This window comes from Dasypus novemcinctus, chromosome 11, assembly GCF_030445035.2.
Source record: "Dasypus novemcinctus isolate mDasNov1 chromosome 11, mDasNov1.1.hap2, whole genome shotgun sequence".
In the NCBI taxonomy this organism is placed as follows: domain Eukaryota; kingdom Metazoa; phylum Chordata; class Mammalia; order Cingulata; family Dasypodidae; genus Dasypus; species Dasypus novemcinctus.
The window spans coordinates 43,755,290-43,772,168 of record NC_080683.1 but is presented as its reverse complement, the minus strand read 5'-3'; the positions used below and the strand labels follow the sequence as shown (position 1 = coordinate 43,772,168).

Sequence of the window (16,879 nt, the reverse complement as noted above, 5' to 3'; positions counted from 1 at the left end):
TTGAGGGGACAGCTCCTGGCTGCTCTACTGACCTAAGGTAAACTTATCAACCCTATGTCTCAGTTTATTAATATAGAACAGAAATTAGATGACTGGCCCCATACTCAAAGATACTGTTAGAATCAGAGTGGAAAACCTTGCAAAGCAGACTGGCTATTACCCTGTGTCAGTTTTTATCTACTAAATTGTAAAAGGCCCTGCTGGTCCCACCTTCTCCTGTAACCTGCCATCTTGCTAGAGAGAATGAAAGTTTTGAGCAGCAGTGTGCAGTGTTGTTTTGAATAAGGTCACAGGGCTAGCTTTACAGATACATGTGCCCAGGAAATAAAGTGGTGGTCCAAATATGCAAAAGAAACAGCAACAATTGTCTCATTTCCACAGAACCTGAAACAGCTATTTTGCCTTTGCCACAGCACTAACCTCCAGAGTTAAAGCTTCCTCAAATATTTTCAATCTGGTATTTGTCACAGGTACCGTTCAGTTTTCCCTTCCAGGCTCAACAAACCACCAGAGACCTCTATTACAGAAGCTGGCCCCTGAGCTCGGATTTTTCAAGCTCTCTGACTGTGCGGGGACTGAGGCTTGGTTTCAGGGCCTTTGGCTGCCCTGCCCACTTTGCACTGCCACAGAAGCTGCTGCTGCCACCAGGGTAGAGTGACTAGCAGCAAAGCATCTAGGTGCTTCTGGCATCACTTAGAGCAGTAAAAATCAGCAGCAGGGAAAATTAAGTCCAGCTTCCCATTTCTCCCCTAGCTCAGTGCAGTATTAAATCCGTGCCTCTATAGCATGGCAATATTAAATTCACTTCCTTCACTGTTACAAACATTGTTAATCTCCATTGTACTTTATTAATTGCATGATTTCCAAACACCTCACCATCTTCAAGCCCAGACTACTCTCCATATTTGTCATTATTTCTAGAGCGTTCTTTCTCTGCTTATTCAGTTCAGTTACTTTCTGCACTCTCATCAGCTCATGTGTAGAAAATCATGTCACCTCATAAATTCATCTCAGGCATCATCTCTCCTTATTCATCATTGCTGACACTGTTGCTAATCTAGCCACTTCCCTTCAATCTTCTCATTCACCAAACTGTTTCTTTTTTTTTCCTCCCTGCCCCACTCCGTCAGCTTTATTGCTATCTGCTTTTTCTCCCACACCTGTTTTCTGCCTTTGAGAATAACCTGAACAGACTCACAATTTTGGCTAAGAATAAAGGAAAGATTTTATCAACTAGTACATAAGCATGGTGAATTTGTGAGCAAAACTGTTTCAAGTTTATTTGTATAACAACACCCATAATATATAGGTTGAAAATTAGTAGAAAAGCTACAAAAAAATGGTTAAAGAAAAAGAGTTGAAGGAAATGGCAGAGTAGGAAGTTCTAGGAATCAGTGCCTCCATGAAAACAACTATTGTACTGGCAGGAAAGATCTGAATCAACCACTTTGAAACTCTGGAGTCTAGGGGAATACTGAGCAACATCCATGAAGGAGTGAGAAGAAGAGCCTGGTAAATTGTGATAAACACAGGTGAGTGTCAACCTCCCTGCAGAAGCTCCTATCCTCCATCCCTCAGCCTGCTGGCAGGCAGCAATGGGGACTGGAGCTCCAGTTCCTGGCTCAGCTCACTGGTGCCAGGGTGGGACGCAAAGAACTAGTCCTCCAAACTCCACAGGTGTGTGGTTTAATCCCAGATCTCTACTTTTCATCAGCTATTTCAGTTTGCTAGAGGCTGGCTCTGAGGGTGGCCCCCTATTCCAACCGCACTTGGGCAAAGGCAGCAGAGGAATCATAAAGACAGTAACATTCTTCAAAACTACAGAAAACAGCTGAAGGCCTGCATTAACCAGGCAAGTGCTTAATTAAGAAAACAAAGCTTCAAAAGTCATAGAAGAAGCTCCCGGAGCCCTTGCTGGCCCCTCCCCAAGATCCTCCAATGCAGGGTGGAGCCAGTTTGCATTTTCATGTGGGTTCCTGGCCTTGGTCTGGAGTGAGCAGAGTGGCTGCTGTGTGCATACTGGGGTGCATGTATGTCAGTGCCAATCTATTGGGAGGAAGTTTGAGAGACTTAGCAGGAAATATGTCTCTGGCTGGTTTTCCCACAGTTTTTTCTATTGCAGACTCTGGGACAGTATGAGAAACAATAATGTTGAAGCAACATGGGTCAAAGGACTACCTGTACTAAGTCACTGAAAAGAGCACACAGAAAAAGGAGGTCTATTTCAAAGGGAATAGAGGGGGCATTCACATGAACTGTAAAATGTAAACAGGGAATTCCTAAGGCCTTTAGCTAGCACAGGCCCAAGAAAAGAAGCAAGCTCCTTGGATCTGACTCTACCCAGACTCTGATCAGACAGAGAGTACCCTACACTTCCCATTTGCCTCAGGCAGATATTCCTGATAGGAAGGCTAAGCTCTCAGGGAAACCACAGTGAAAGAACAGCCAATTTGCAAAGACCATGAAAAGGTGCTTTTAGCCTTGCTTTGTTTGTTTTGATTAATTCCTGGTGCTCAAGAAAATCTCTGTCATATCGCTATCTGGATATGAACTTAAGGAACAGACAGCTCATGGTCCAAATCTCAGAGTTCACACTTTAAAATATTAAAATGTAGAGCATGCAACAAAAGATTACAAGGCAAACAAAGAGACAGGAAATGATGGCGCATCCAAAGGAACAAAATAATACAGAAACCTTTAATGGAGAGGACTAGACTTTTGGAGTTACTGGACAGAGACTTACTATACTCAAGGAGGTAAAGGGAAACTAAAGGACATGAGGAAAATAATGAATCGGCAATATGGGAATCTTTTCAGAGAAATACTGGCGTTCAAGAACATAGTAACTGAAGTGAAAAATTCCCTACGTGATTTCAACAGCAGATTGGAGGTGGCAGAAGAAAGAATCAGTAATCTTAAAGACAAGATAATTTAAATGGTTCAGACTGAGGAGCAGAAAGAGAATTAAAAAGAACTAATAGAGCTTAAGAGACCTGTGGGACACCATCAAGTGTATCAATATATGCATAAAGGGAGTCCCAGAAAGAGAAGAAAGAAATAAAGGGGCAGAAGGAATATTCAAAGAAATAATGGCAGAAAACTTCCAAATTTAAAGAAAGATGTGAATATGCACATTCAAGAAGCCCAAAGACTCCAAACAAGATAAACTGAAAAAGATTCATAACCAGACACATTGTAATCAAGCTGTCCAATGTCAAGGAAAAGGTGAGATCTCTGAAAGCTTCAAGAGTGAAACAATGAATGATGTACAAGGGAATCCCAATACAATTAAGTGTCAATTTGTCATGAGAAACCACGGAGGTAAAAGGGCAATGATACTAATTACTTAAAGTGCTGAAAGAAAATAATTGTCAACCAAGAATTTTATATCCAGCAAGACTTTCTTACAAAAATTAGGGAAAGATTAAGACATTCTCAAATACATAAAAACTGAGGGTGTTCATCACCATTAGCCCTGCTCTACAAGCAATAGTAAAGAGAGTTCTTCAGACTGAAAGAGAGTGGATCAATGCAGCATAAAGAAATGAAGACCACTGGTCAAAGTAACCATATGGGTAATTATAAATAGTAGTACTGTCGTATTATATTATCCATTACAGAATTATACTTCTTACTGGTGCTAAAATGCAAATATATAAGAAGTAATGAGAAGTTGATGGTTTTAGACATTGACCAAAAAGCACATGAAAAGATGTTCAATATCATTAGTGATTAGGGAAGTACAGATCAAAACTACAGGGAGATATCATTTCATACCCATACCCACTAAAATGGCTACTAAAAGAAAATGGAAAATGACAAGTGCTGGAGAGGATGTCAAGAAATAGGAAAACACAGACATTGTTGGTGAGAACATAAAATGGTGCAACTGCTGTGGAAGATAGTTTGGCAATTCCTCAGAAAGTTAAGTATGGAATTACTATATGACCCAGCAATCCAGCTTCTAGTTATATACTCCCAAAGAATTGAGAGCAGGGATTTGAATAGCTGCATTATTTAAAATTGTTGAAAGATACTTAGGTTGCCTAAGTATCCACCAAGTGATGACTGAATAAATAAAATGTGACATATACATATATAATGGATTATTATTTAGCCACCTGCATCAGAATGGATGACATCATGTTGAGTGAAATAAGCCAGATGCAAAAGGACAACTATTGTACAATCCCACTGACATGAAATAATTAGAATAAGGAAACTCATAGAGTCAGAATCTAGAATATAGTTTATCAGGGGATGAAGTGGGGTTGGGGAATGGGAGTTAATGCTTAAACTGTACAGAGTTTCCATTTGGATTGATTGAAAAACTTTGGTAATATATGGTGGTGATAGTGTCACAATATTGTGAATGTAATTAATAGCACTAAATTATATATTTGAATGTTGTTAAAAGGGGAAATCTTAGGCTCTTGTCTTGAATGTTGTTAAAAGGGGAAACACTAGATTAAAAATTTTTTTAAAATATTGCACTGTACAATACAGTGAACCTAAGTCAAACCATAGGTTATAGTTAATAGTACAATTATAAAAACGTTCTTTCATGAATTATAACAAATGTAGGACCAACATGTTAATAATAGGGTGGTTTATGGGAATCTATATTGTACACGTTTTTTCTGTAAACTTACAACTTCTTTAATTAAAATAAGAAGAGTTGGGAAGCGGACTTGGCCCAGTGGATAGGGTGTCTGTCTACCACATGGGAGGTCTGCAGTTCAAACCCTGGGCCTCCTTGACCCGTGTAGAGCTGGCCCATGCACAGTGCTGATGTGTGCAAGGCGTGCCCTGCCACACAGGGGTGTCCCCCACATAGGGGAGCCCCACACACAAGGAGTGCACCCCATAAGGAGAGCCGCCCAGTGCGAAAGAAAGTGCAGCCTGCCCAGGAATGGCGCTGCACACATGGAGAGCTGATGCAGCAAGATGATGCAACAAAAAGAAACACAGATTCCCATGCTGCTGACAACAACAGAAGCAGACAAAGAAGAACACGCAGAGAATAGACACGAGAACAGACAACTGGGGCAGGCGGGAAAGGGGAGAGAAATAAATAAATAAATCTTTCTAAAAAATAAAAGAAAATAAGAAGAGTTAAAGCAGTATTTTTGGCAGTGATTTTGGAGGCAGATGTGGCACAGTATTATAATGCTGTATGTTGGAATTTGTATAGTTCTAGCATGTTAGTTACCATGGATCAAAACATGGTCTACCACAATCTAGGATGTTTTCTTCTTCCAGGCTATGAGCATTATGTAATGAGAGAAGAGACATTTGTCCAGCAATGAGATCTCTCAAGTCATCCTTTGCTATCAAAAGGGTTGTTACTTTTCTTTTAAATTAATTTTTATTATACAACCACTGGATGTAGAAACAAGAGTTTGGGCTAATGCTGAACTTCTCCCAATGATTTAACTACTTGACTCTGATAAAGTTATCCAATCTGTGGAACGGAAATACTGGCCTAAAATTTTTTTGAGGAATATGTAAGTAAATCTAAGTAAAAGAACATGATCCATATTAACGGAAATACAATAGGCTCCTATTTTCTCACGCATATCATTAGAAAAGGTTGTAAGGATAATAACAGCTACCATTTACGAAAACCCAGTATGCTTCAGGCAGGATGTCAAGTGCTTTCCATGCATTAATTCACTTATTTAACAAAACAATATTGAGAATCTGCCATGTGCCAGGCACTCTTGTGAACACTGAAGATATAGTGTTGAATAAGACAAAGTCCCTGCGCTCAAGGAGTATACATTCAAGATGCAGAGAGTATACATAAACAAATAGCCTATCATATCATCAGTAAAAGGTGTTGTGGTAGCTGAGCAAGAGGTTAGAGAGTGAGTAGGGATACAGGAGTGCTATTATAAAATATTCTAAATAGGCCTGTCCAGCCCCACTAGGAGGTGATTTTGAATAGGATGTAAACAAAGAGAGGTAGCAAGTCATCAAATATCTAAGGCAGAATAGTCTAGGTAGAAGAAATGGCAAGTACAAAGTTCCTGAGGCAGGAACACACTTGGATATATCTGAGTCACAGCAAGATCAGTAGGGCAGTGGCAGCATGAGCAAGGTGATAAAGCTGGATACACAGCCAGGGGCCAGATGCTGTAGGGTTGTATTATATATAATGAACTATATGGATTTTATTGTTAGTGGGATGAGAATCAACTGGAGCATTTGAAACAGGGAGAGACATGGTCTATTTTCAGGGTTTACAGGATCACTCTGGCTGCTCTTAGGAAGGAAACAAAACATATAGGGTCAAGAGTGGGAGCTGGTGAAGATGGTGGTGGGTTAGAAAAGGATAATAGCAGGGAAGATAATGAAAAATGTTCAGAGTTAGGACTTAGTTTGAACATAAGGCTCACATTATTTACTAATGGGTTGACTGCAAAGTATGAGTGAAAGAGAAGAATCAAGGGTGATTTCTAAATTTTTGACCTCAGCAACTGCAGAGATTAGAAAGGCAAGAGGAAGAACTTGTTTAAGGGAGAAAATTCAAGAGTAAAATCTAGGTTATATTAAATTTGTGACACCTACTAGAGATCTGAGTAAGTGTCAAATAAGCAGTTATTTATTAGTTTATGGATCTCAAGAAAGTAGTTTAGCTGGAGATACAAATGCATAGCCTTTTTAATGCTCACAAAACTCTAAGAAGAAATTAAATAACTTGTTTCTGAGTTCAGAGAAACATTAAACAGAACAAAAGAGGAAAAAGCTTTAAATAGTTTCTTTGTAAATAACCTAGACACCTATGTCTAGGTTGGTAGAGGAAAATAAATCTAAGAACAGTCAATAGGAAGCTTTTGAAAATGTATAATGTTAGAGCAAATGCGGATATTGGCTGACATTCAACATAGTTTTAATTGTAATACAAAATAATCTCAAAAATGAGATTCCAGTGTTGCAATCAGTGAAAAGAGATATTTCACCAAGTCACAGACATATAATAGAACCAAATTGCCACAGATGTACCTGGAAAGCAATGAAAAAAGTTAAAGAAGCAAAATATTTTTTCTTCATGAACCCCACTGATTTAAGGTATTATTGAAACCTATCAATATCTAAGAGATAGTGATGGATCACTTATCATACTTGTGTGGCTCTAAATTGCACCTAAATAACTCAAGAAAAGAGGCTGTCTGAACTCTGAGTATAATCTTACACTCTCCATGGTCTTCATTTGTGTGTATATAACCATCGTGGAGAATGAGTTGAATGAAGCAGAAAATTTGCTTGTTCCTCTACACAGTCTTGGGGGCATTCCAAACACAATATGAATTCAACTGGATTATCAATATCCAACATCCCTTTCCTTGAGCTCTAATCCTATTATTTCTCTCTCAAAATCATTTGATTCCTTTTCAGCAAGTGATTATTTAGTACCTACTATAAACATAGAATGTTTGGTTAAAATGATAGTTGCTACACTAATACAGCCAGAATTTTAATCCCAGCTCCTCTACTTACCAGCTACATGGTCAATGGCATGCCACCTAACCTCTGTCCTTTATGGAAATTTTCACCTGTAAAACAGGATAGTCAAATCTTCCTGATAGGGTTAGTCTGAGCATTGAATGAGATAATACATGCAAAGCCCTTAATAAAGCACCTAGCATAGTTTAAGTGATCAATAAACATTTGCCATTCTTATTATTGTTATTACTATCATTACTATTATTTTTGCATGCACTTAGAATCCCATGTGTTTCCTATCTCTTTTTCTCTGGGGCAGAAAAGAACAATTAACTATTAAAAAAGTTGAAAATTTCTAAAAAATAGAAAAGGCAATAATATTCACTTTTAAAATTTTAACACTTTAAAAGATTTAACTTGACAAATCTTTGTAATTTGTATTAGTAAAATTAGGCAGAGTTCATTATTCCTTTATATATCCATTCAGGAGATCAAATGAGATATTGTATGCAGTCGAATAGTGTCCCCCCAAAATTCTTGTCTACTTGGAAACTTAGTGATCTTATTTGGAAATAGAGTCTTTGCAGATGTGATCAGGTAAAGATGACATCATAATGGATCAGTATGGGTCCTAAATTGAGTGTGACTGATGTCCTTATAAGAGGGGGATTTGGATACACACAAACACAGAGAGGAGTAGGCCATGTGATGACCCAGACACCACACGGAGAATATGTGACAGCAGAGACAGAGCTTAGAGTTATGTGCTACAAGCCCAAGAAGACCAAGAAGGCATGCTGACCAACCACCAGAAACTGGATGAGGAGAATCTCCCCTACAGGTTTTAGAGGGAGCATGGCCCTACTGGCATCTGGATTTTAGACTTCTAGGCTCCAGAACTGGGAGTCAGTAAATTTCTGTTGTTTCAAGCCACCCAGTTTGTTAAACTTTTTTACATCAGTCCTGGAAAAATAATACAGAAACTTTTATTCAACACTCCACAGACTAGGTTTTTCTTTGCTCACTTACTTGTAATCGTAGGTGCACACGAGAGATGAGCCACTGCAAGAGTCTGGTATTCTTTAAGCACCACAAGATCACTGTTAGGTTCAGATTTTCAGTGAGAGCTGTTCAGTTCCAAATGGTTCTCCTCCATGTTAACCCAAAAAAGACTTTCCTGGACCTTTTTACCAAGGCATGTTCTCTGATCACACATCATTAATAACAGATTATACCACCCTAATTCACAATATAAGCAGAAATTTAAAACAGACTTCAAACAAATGCTTGCATACCACTTCTCTCTGCTATATACTGAAAATAAGTAACGTTTTGTTTAATTTTGTTAAAGAGGTGACAGTGGTATTAGATGACATACACTATGCCTATGTTATAGCAAACATGTCTCCAAAAGACATACACTGATAAAAAAAGGAACATAGCGTAGAATTTAACGTCCAAACCAAATCCCCAAACTAAATTCATCATTTTAACTTTCTTTCAAACAGAACCTCACAACTGCATTTATATAAGAGGCTCCTAGGTGGTCTTCCAGAATCCAGCCCACCCCAAGTACATCTAAAACACACTCTTAGCTGCTAGGGGACAAAAAATCTTTATCACAATAGAAATGAAGGACATTAAAATCTAGTACTTTTATTTGCCAGATAAAGCCCAGTGTGGTGGTTTGGAATTGTTTTAGTTTGCTAAATACTGTGGGAAGCAATATACCAGAAATGGGTTGGCTTTTACAGTGGGGTTTTATTGACTTGGAAGTTTACAGTTCTGAGGTTGCTAAAATGCCCAAATCAAGGTATCAGATGAAGCTCTCATCCCGAAGACCAAGATCAGATGCCGGTGATATTGGACTCCTCTGTCAAATGGGAAGGCACATGGCAGGATCTCCCTTTTCTTTGACGTCTCATCACTTGCAGCTTCCCACTTTCCATGGCTTTGGTTCTCATCTTCCAGGGCTTTCTCTCCATGCTATGTGTTCTGCTGATGTCACTTTCTGGCTTTCAGGATTTTGTCAGCTTCTGGGTGTTTCTTTCTGTTTCTCTCTTATTTATCCTGTTTATAAAGGACTCCAGCAAAAGGAAGAAGACTGACCCTGACATGCTTTACTGAATTAATCTAATCAAATGGCCCTAAACTGAATCAAATTAAAAGGTCCCACATATAATAGGTTCATACCCACAAGAAAGGATTAGTACTAAAGACATGAGTTTTTCTGCGGGCCATAAAATCCTCAAACTACCACAGGACTGTATGTAACCCCAGAAAATCATATTCTTAAAGCTAATCCACTCCTGTGGGTATAAACCTATTTAAATTGTACCTTTTGATGAGGTTACTTCAGTCAAGGCTTGGCCCAGGATGGGTTTTAATCCTCTTATGGAGTCCTTTATAACAGAATGGTATTTGGACAGAAAGAGGACCATGAAAGCAGGAAGCTAAAGGAAGCAAATCTAAAAGAGAAGGGAGAGATCAGTGGATGCCACCACGTACCTTGCCATGTGGCAGAGACCCAAGGATCTCCAGCAACAGCTCTTTGGGAAGAGAGCACCACCTTGATCATGCCTTGATTTAGACATTCTCATGGCCTCAAACTGTAAGCTAATACATTCTCATTGTGAAAAGCCAACCCATCTCATGGTATCTGCTTCGAGCAGTCGTGACAGTTTGAAGCTGGGTGGATCCCAGAAAATCATGTCTTTGGGGGAATCCATTCCTGTGGGTGTGGGCCCTTTGATTGGATTGATTTTGGTTGGGTGGGATGTGGGGCTTTGGTTGGATTACTTCAGTGAGATGTGACCCAAGGTGGGTCTTGGTCCTCTTGCTAGAGTCCTTTATAAATGGAGGACTGAAAGCAGAGATACACAGAAAAAAATTGGCAGACAGAAGAACCCTGACAGGCTAAGAGAGAGGCCTGGGGAGGAGGGGAGAGACAAGCCATATACCTGATTGCCCACAGCTGAGCTTGGGGAAAGAGCTTTGCTTGATGCCTTGGTTTTGGCAGAGCTGCCATTATGCCCTGCCATGTTCACCTACAGCCAACCTTTGGTGACGTCATCTCTGATGATGCCTTGATTTGGACATTTTCACAGCCTCAGAACTGTAAGCTTTTTTTTTTTTTTTTTTTTTAAAGATTTATTTATTTATTTAATTTCCCCCCCTCCCCTGGTTGTCTGTTCTTGGTGTCTATTTGCTGCGTCTTGTTTCTTCGTCCGCTTCTGTTGTCGTCAGCGGCACAGGAAGTGTGGGCGGCGCCATTCCTGGGCAGGCTGCTCTTTCTTTTCACGCTGGGCGGCTTTCCTCACGGGCACACTCCTTGCGCGTGGGGCTCCCCCACGCGGGGACACCCTTGCGTGGCACGGCACTCCTTGCGCGCATCAGCACTGCGCATGGCCAGCTCCACACGGGTCAAGGAGGCCTGGGGTTTGAACCGCGGACCTCCCATATGGTAGACGGATGCCCTAACCACTGGGCCAAAGTCCGTTTCCCAGAACTGTAAGCTTTTGACCTAATAAATTCCCATTATAACAGCCAACCCATTTCTGGTATATTGCTACAAGCAGCCTTTAGCAAACTAAAACAGCAGCTTAGCTAATTAAAATACCCAAGGAGGTTGAATTTCTTATGCCAGGCGACATTCTTAGCTATGATGGAAACCACATGGGCCTAGTTTGTGTTTTTGTTTTTTTTTTAAGATTTATTTATTATTTATTTCTCTCCTCTTCCTGCCCCTCCCCCCCACTCGGAGTTGTCTTTTCTCTGTGTCTATTTGCCGTGTCTTTGTGTCTTTGTCCCCTTCTGTTGTTGTCAGCGGCACGGGAATCTGTATTTCTTTTTGTTGCATCATCTTGTGCTGTCAGCTCTCCGTGTGTGTGGCGCCATTCCTGGGCAGGCTGCACTTTCTTTTGCGCTGAGCAGCTCTCCTTATGGGGTGCTCCCCTACGTGGGGGATACTCCTGCGTGGTAGGGCACTCCTTGCACGCATCAGCGCTGCGCATGGGCCAGCTGCACACGGGTCAAGGAGGCCCGGGGTTTGAACCACGGACCTCCCATGTGGCAGACGGACGCCCCAACCACTGGGCCAAGTCCACTTCCCAAGTAGGCCATCTCTTTATCATTCACTTCCTTTAGTTTCCCTCCTCCCTCCCTCTCTCTCCCACCCTTTTCCCACCTTCCCTTTCTCCCTTCCTCCATCCCATGATCCCTTCCAGCATTTCTTAATCTCTCCCCTTTTCTCTCTCTCGGATAAGTTAAGGACTTCTTCTTATGCTTTAGGACCATTCCAAGGCTATAGTGGTGACCAAGGCAAACATCCTAGAAGCCCACGGTCTCTTAGAGTTTCCTACCTCGTGAGTGGTAAGAACATTTAACCTGTTACTTGCAATATGGTATCATATGTGCCAAGACAGGGGAATACAGAATCCATTAAGGAAGCAAGCAAGAGGGACTCTGAAAGAAACATGGTGAATTACTTGTGGAGGAAATGCCATGAAGGCATCTGCTCGGTGAATGAACAGGAAATAACTAAGAGAAGAGTATGAGGAAGGGTGTCCTGGGGAGAGGGCGTAGCCTGTGCAAGGGATAGTGGTGAGAAATTTCAAGGAACTGAAAGAAATCTGGGATGCCCAAAGTGAAGACAGGAGGGGCAGATGAGACAGATGAGCTCTGAGGACCAAGCAGGAGCCAATTCATCAAAAATCTACATTAAGAAATGTGGACTTTCACCTGTGTGCAAAGGGTTTTTACCAGGGAGTCACAGGCTGAGAATGAGACCCACCATGGCTGCAAAGGTGCTCCTCCCATCGAACGCATCCAGACTGATTCCTGTTGTATCCAGCCTTGGGCCTCACTGCTGCTAGTTGAAAACATTTATCAGTCTCTTCAATGCCTGAAGATACCGAAGTGAACGTTCTGTTCTGCTACCCCAGCTTTAACTTGCTTTGTGCGTCTTTAGTACCGTGTTACCTGATTTTTCACCTACTGCTTCAGGTGTTGTTGCAGATGCTGTCAGTGACCCTCCCTATTTCCTCACTCTTACTACTTCAGGGAAATTACAGCTTCCATCTGCATCACATGCATTTCTTTGCCAGAGGGCTTTCTCTGACCACTGAAGTCCGCTTTGCAGAATTCAGAGTAGTCCTGAAGTAAGGGGGAATGAATACTTCCTTCCCATGACTGATTGGGATTGGTTTATATATAGCCCCATTCTCTTGTCCAAGTGAGTGGGATAACTCTGAGGCATGTGTTTTCACATGTGCTCCCAGTATTTCTTTAGTGGGACTAAGCTCACCCTTTGTCTTCCTTCCCTTACCTGTTATCTCAGTTCCCCAATCCTCCACTAGTGGTTCCTTTACCTCATAAATAAACTACCAACACTTGAATTTGTATCTCAGGGTCTTCATCATTAAGCTAAATTTCTCAAATTACATTGTGAGATGCTTTGGGAAAAGATACTGAATATTTTGTTATTTCTATGCCTTCTTGATAACTATTAATAACAATATCTCCTCTATATAGTCATTGTTTAATAAAGGTTTGTTAAGAAGGAAAGGTAGGGAAGGAAAGAATTAAGGGAAAGGGGTATAAAAGGGCTCTCAGGATCCAAGGAGTTTATTGCATGTAAAAATAGACAAATGAAAAAGTAATCTGGACTAAACAAGTCCAGATTATTTCCTATCTGGAAAACTCTGGCTCATAGTTGTGCTGTAAGGACAGAATTGCCATACTCTCTTACTTATTTGACTCCTTGTATCCTTTTAATGAAATAAGAAATATTAAGAAATGGATACAAAAAAATTGAGCCCCTAATAGAAAATTGTTGTACATTTTCAAAGTACCTTATTAGATATTTCACTAGTATAATTATTACCCATTGTAGGCTACTCCTACATTGCAATAGTTCACCAAAGGATTTAAAATGAAACACAAAAGGTTTTCTTTTCTACTCTGAGTAAAGGTCAAGCACAAGTTATTCCTATAGCTCTTGCTGACATTGCTGTACTGAATAATTATGTACATTATAATGAATATATTTATGAGAATGCAATCATTTCTGCCTTTAAAAACAATTAAAGATGCCCTCTTGGGGAAAACTAATAATGTTATTGTGCTGTAAGTATTTTTTAGAAATATTGGTAACAAATTTAAAATATTAAAGGAAAAAATGCTTTTACTTGAACTTCATCAATACATAGGTTGACCATGTTTGTCAGCTTTTTTCATTTTGCAGTCAACTATTCTCTGTGAGAATCTGAGGAACTAGTGGAAGGTCCAGGGTCAGAGGGCGGCTTCCACGTCTCTCCCTCCAACAGCAACTTATCCATACTCTCCTACAAACTAACAGGGAAGTGTGCAGAGATGATCAATACATAAGCTTTGGGAAGAAAGAGAGGCAAAGTGAGCAGAGCATCAGATGTGAGAAAGCTGAAAAAGTGCACCTGCTAGGTGACTACAGCCCACATGAGACAAAACAGGTCAGTTGGCACATAGAAGTTGCCAACCCAGAATTTATATGCAACATATTCTAAGTGTAATTACATGCTTTGGAGTTAGTAACAGTAAGCCATAGCTGGTCTAGTAAACTGGATAACCCAAAGGAATTTTTTTAAATCGTAAGATTTTAAAGACTACTTTGAGTCAAAGTATTCCCAGTCAAGATTCACGTTTCATCCAGTTAACCTAAAATTTAAGACCATAAATAGTTTTTGAGCTGTGTCTTTCTTATTGTTTGGATATGATGCTACTATAATGTTGGGAATTATAGCATAATAGAGAAGAACTATAGGTATTTCATAATTATTCTCGATTATTTTAATAGGTAAGAGCTATTAAAAACCAAGCCAGGACATGGTGATTGTTGGGAAAAAAGATTAAATAAGAAGGCAAAATATTTGATTATCAAAGGCTCTAGAGTTTGAGATAATCACATACCTCAAAAATCAATATTTTAAAAATACACATCTTTCATCTACCTAATGCAAATGCAAATATAAATATCAAAATTGGCATCTCAGTAAAACTGTTAAGAGTTATGGAAAGCCTACTGGGACAAGAAAGTTTTCTCATTCAACGTGTAATTATTGAGTGTCTGTTAAATATAAGGAACTGTGCCTAGTATAAGAGGAATTCAAGATGAACAAGATTTAGACTTAATCAATTGATAAATTATCTTTGAATACATAGTGAGCAGGTCTAAAGCAACATGGCTTAAAAGGAAAGCATGTCACAGTTACATAAATTTATGAAAAACCCTAATGGAACAATGTTATAGTTAAATTATTGAATACACCATATGTATATCTCCAAAGATAATTAGAATTTAAAATGGAAAACCCTAAGTTGAGAATATAGTATGCTTAGTAAGTGGTCCCAAATAAAGATTCCTTTTACTATTTTATTAATATATCAAATTTTATTAATATATTGAAATGATTGATTAAATGAATAATGCTACTTTAATTCTTTAAATACTAAGGAGGCTGTGTTTCCCCCATAGCTAGTTTTAATAACATAAATGTTTTCAAAACTTACCGTGTGGATAAAGAAATCAGTTGGTACTAGTTTTACTAAAATCATTTTTAGACCAAGGGCACAACTTCCATGGATTATGTGAAACAAGATAATCTTCCTGCACCTCTCCACATGTCTCTCCTGTTTGGGTTCTGCTTTGTATAAGGTATGTGCAGAGAAGGAGGGACTCTTTCGGAACAAAGCAAGATGAAAGAGGACTCCCTTGAATATGCCAATAATCCAGGAAAGAGACAGGTCTTTAGAGAGGAAACAGAACCTGAAGGGGAGGTGACAGAAGGAAGGAAAGGAAATATCAGAGTCTCTGTGGGCCTCCCTCTTTTCAGCCTGGAATTTTAGGAGTTGAAAAAAAAAGTGCTCCTGCAAGGCCTGGGAAGAAAAAGCTGGGCTTGGTGAGGTGGAGAAACACTTGAAACTGCAGACAGCCCAACCCCAGAGGACCTTACAAGATGAAGAGTTCATTCTTTTCCTCTACCATGATATCAAGGCACTTGTTGCTTTCTATGTGCTATCTATCTGAAATCCTTGAGCCTTTTGTAAAATTCTGTTTAAATGCTCAGAATGGGTATAAATAAAAGGAGAGGTCATGCAGAAAGTCTGCTTTGCAGAGCTTCTCTGAGGCCATTCTGAGGGTTTCAGTGGTTATCAGGGAGCAATCCCAGAAAGAAAGGTCAAGGTCAGAAGGCCATGATGTAGAGGAGATACTTTTGCTTTACCAATTTTACAGGATCAATGCTTGATTTTTTAAATAGAGTCAATGGGCTTCCCTAATAACATTGTATCCAACTGCATTCATCCCACAAAGTTATATATTGTATTTTTCTTGCTTTCCAGAAACAGAATAATGCAGATGTACAAATTGCCTTTTCTTAGGTAAACTTTATATAGTCTGCACATTTTAAATGATTTATTTACTTTTTATCCTTAATAGCCTTGTTTTTAATATTTGGTTTAAACTCCTTTTGTAAATGTAAAAATGCTAAATAAGTATTAAAATAAATATTCTGTCAACCTCTCATGCTAGAAATAATTATCTTATTTGTAATTAGAGGGCAATTGTTAGAACTCATAAACCTGACATGGTGGGGCTTAAACGTATAAGCAAGAGATCCATTAATTTACTAAAGTGAAAATATGAAAGGAAAAGTTGCTTGCCTTTCTGGTTTGAAGGAGGAAAATGAGCACTCTTTCAACTATGCATAATATCTAGAAATCCCTTAACAGTAGTTCTGAAATTTTCTTTGGGCTGCTACTGGAAATCCAATCTGTATGATTTTGAACAAGATAATTTCCTCCCTGAGTCTCAGTTTTGTCATCTTTAAAACAGGATTAACATCTCCCTCTTGGACTTGCTGGGAGATCTAAATGTAATAATAATAATAATATATAAAGAGTATCTAGGAGTATGTCTTGCATATAGCAGATGGTCATAAAAGAAAAAGCAGCTCCTGAATATTTACAAGATGATAACTGAAGATTTTTCTGAATCCCCCAATTCTCAATTGTCCTTCAATTATGTCATGCAGAAAGTGAAATTTTGGGATTGGTTTTAATATTCACTGAAATACTCTCATAAATCACCACTGCTTGATTACATTTAGAAAATATGGTAAACTTGTACTGCCACATATTTTTACCAGTCAGATCTGATGTTCTACTCTAATTTTCTGCAAACCAGAATTTATTTTCTGCTTAAGCATTATCTTCTCAGACCACTTCATGTTCTTTCTATCCCATTCAGTCATTAGAATCAGCTTGATTTCCAGGACTATTCTTTACAAAGAAGTAAAATGTACCTCGCTTTAGCAGAGTATTTGCATATGCCTTCATGAGACTTTATGAATTTGCAGTGAGGAACTAAGAAAAGTCTGGATAGACAGTGTGATGG

At 39.2% G+C, this 16,879-nt stretch overlaps 1 protein-coding gene across 50 annotated transcripts in view; it reads right to left on the bottom strand.

Moving 5' to 3' along the window:
- RIMS1 (regulating synaptic membrane exocytosis 1) overlaps positions 1 to 16,879 on the bottom strand; it is a 538,768-nt gene that overhangs the window by 342,443 nt on the left and 179,446 nt on the right. The gene's annotated exons all lie outside the window — the stretch shown is intronic.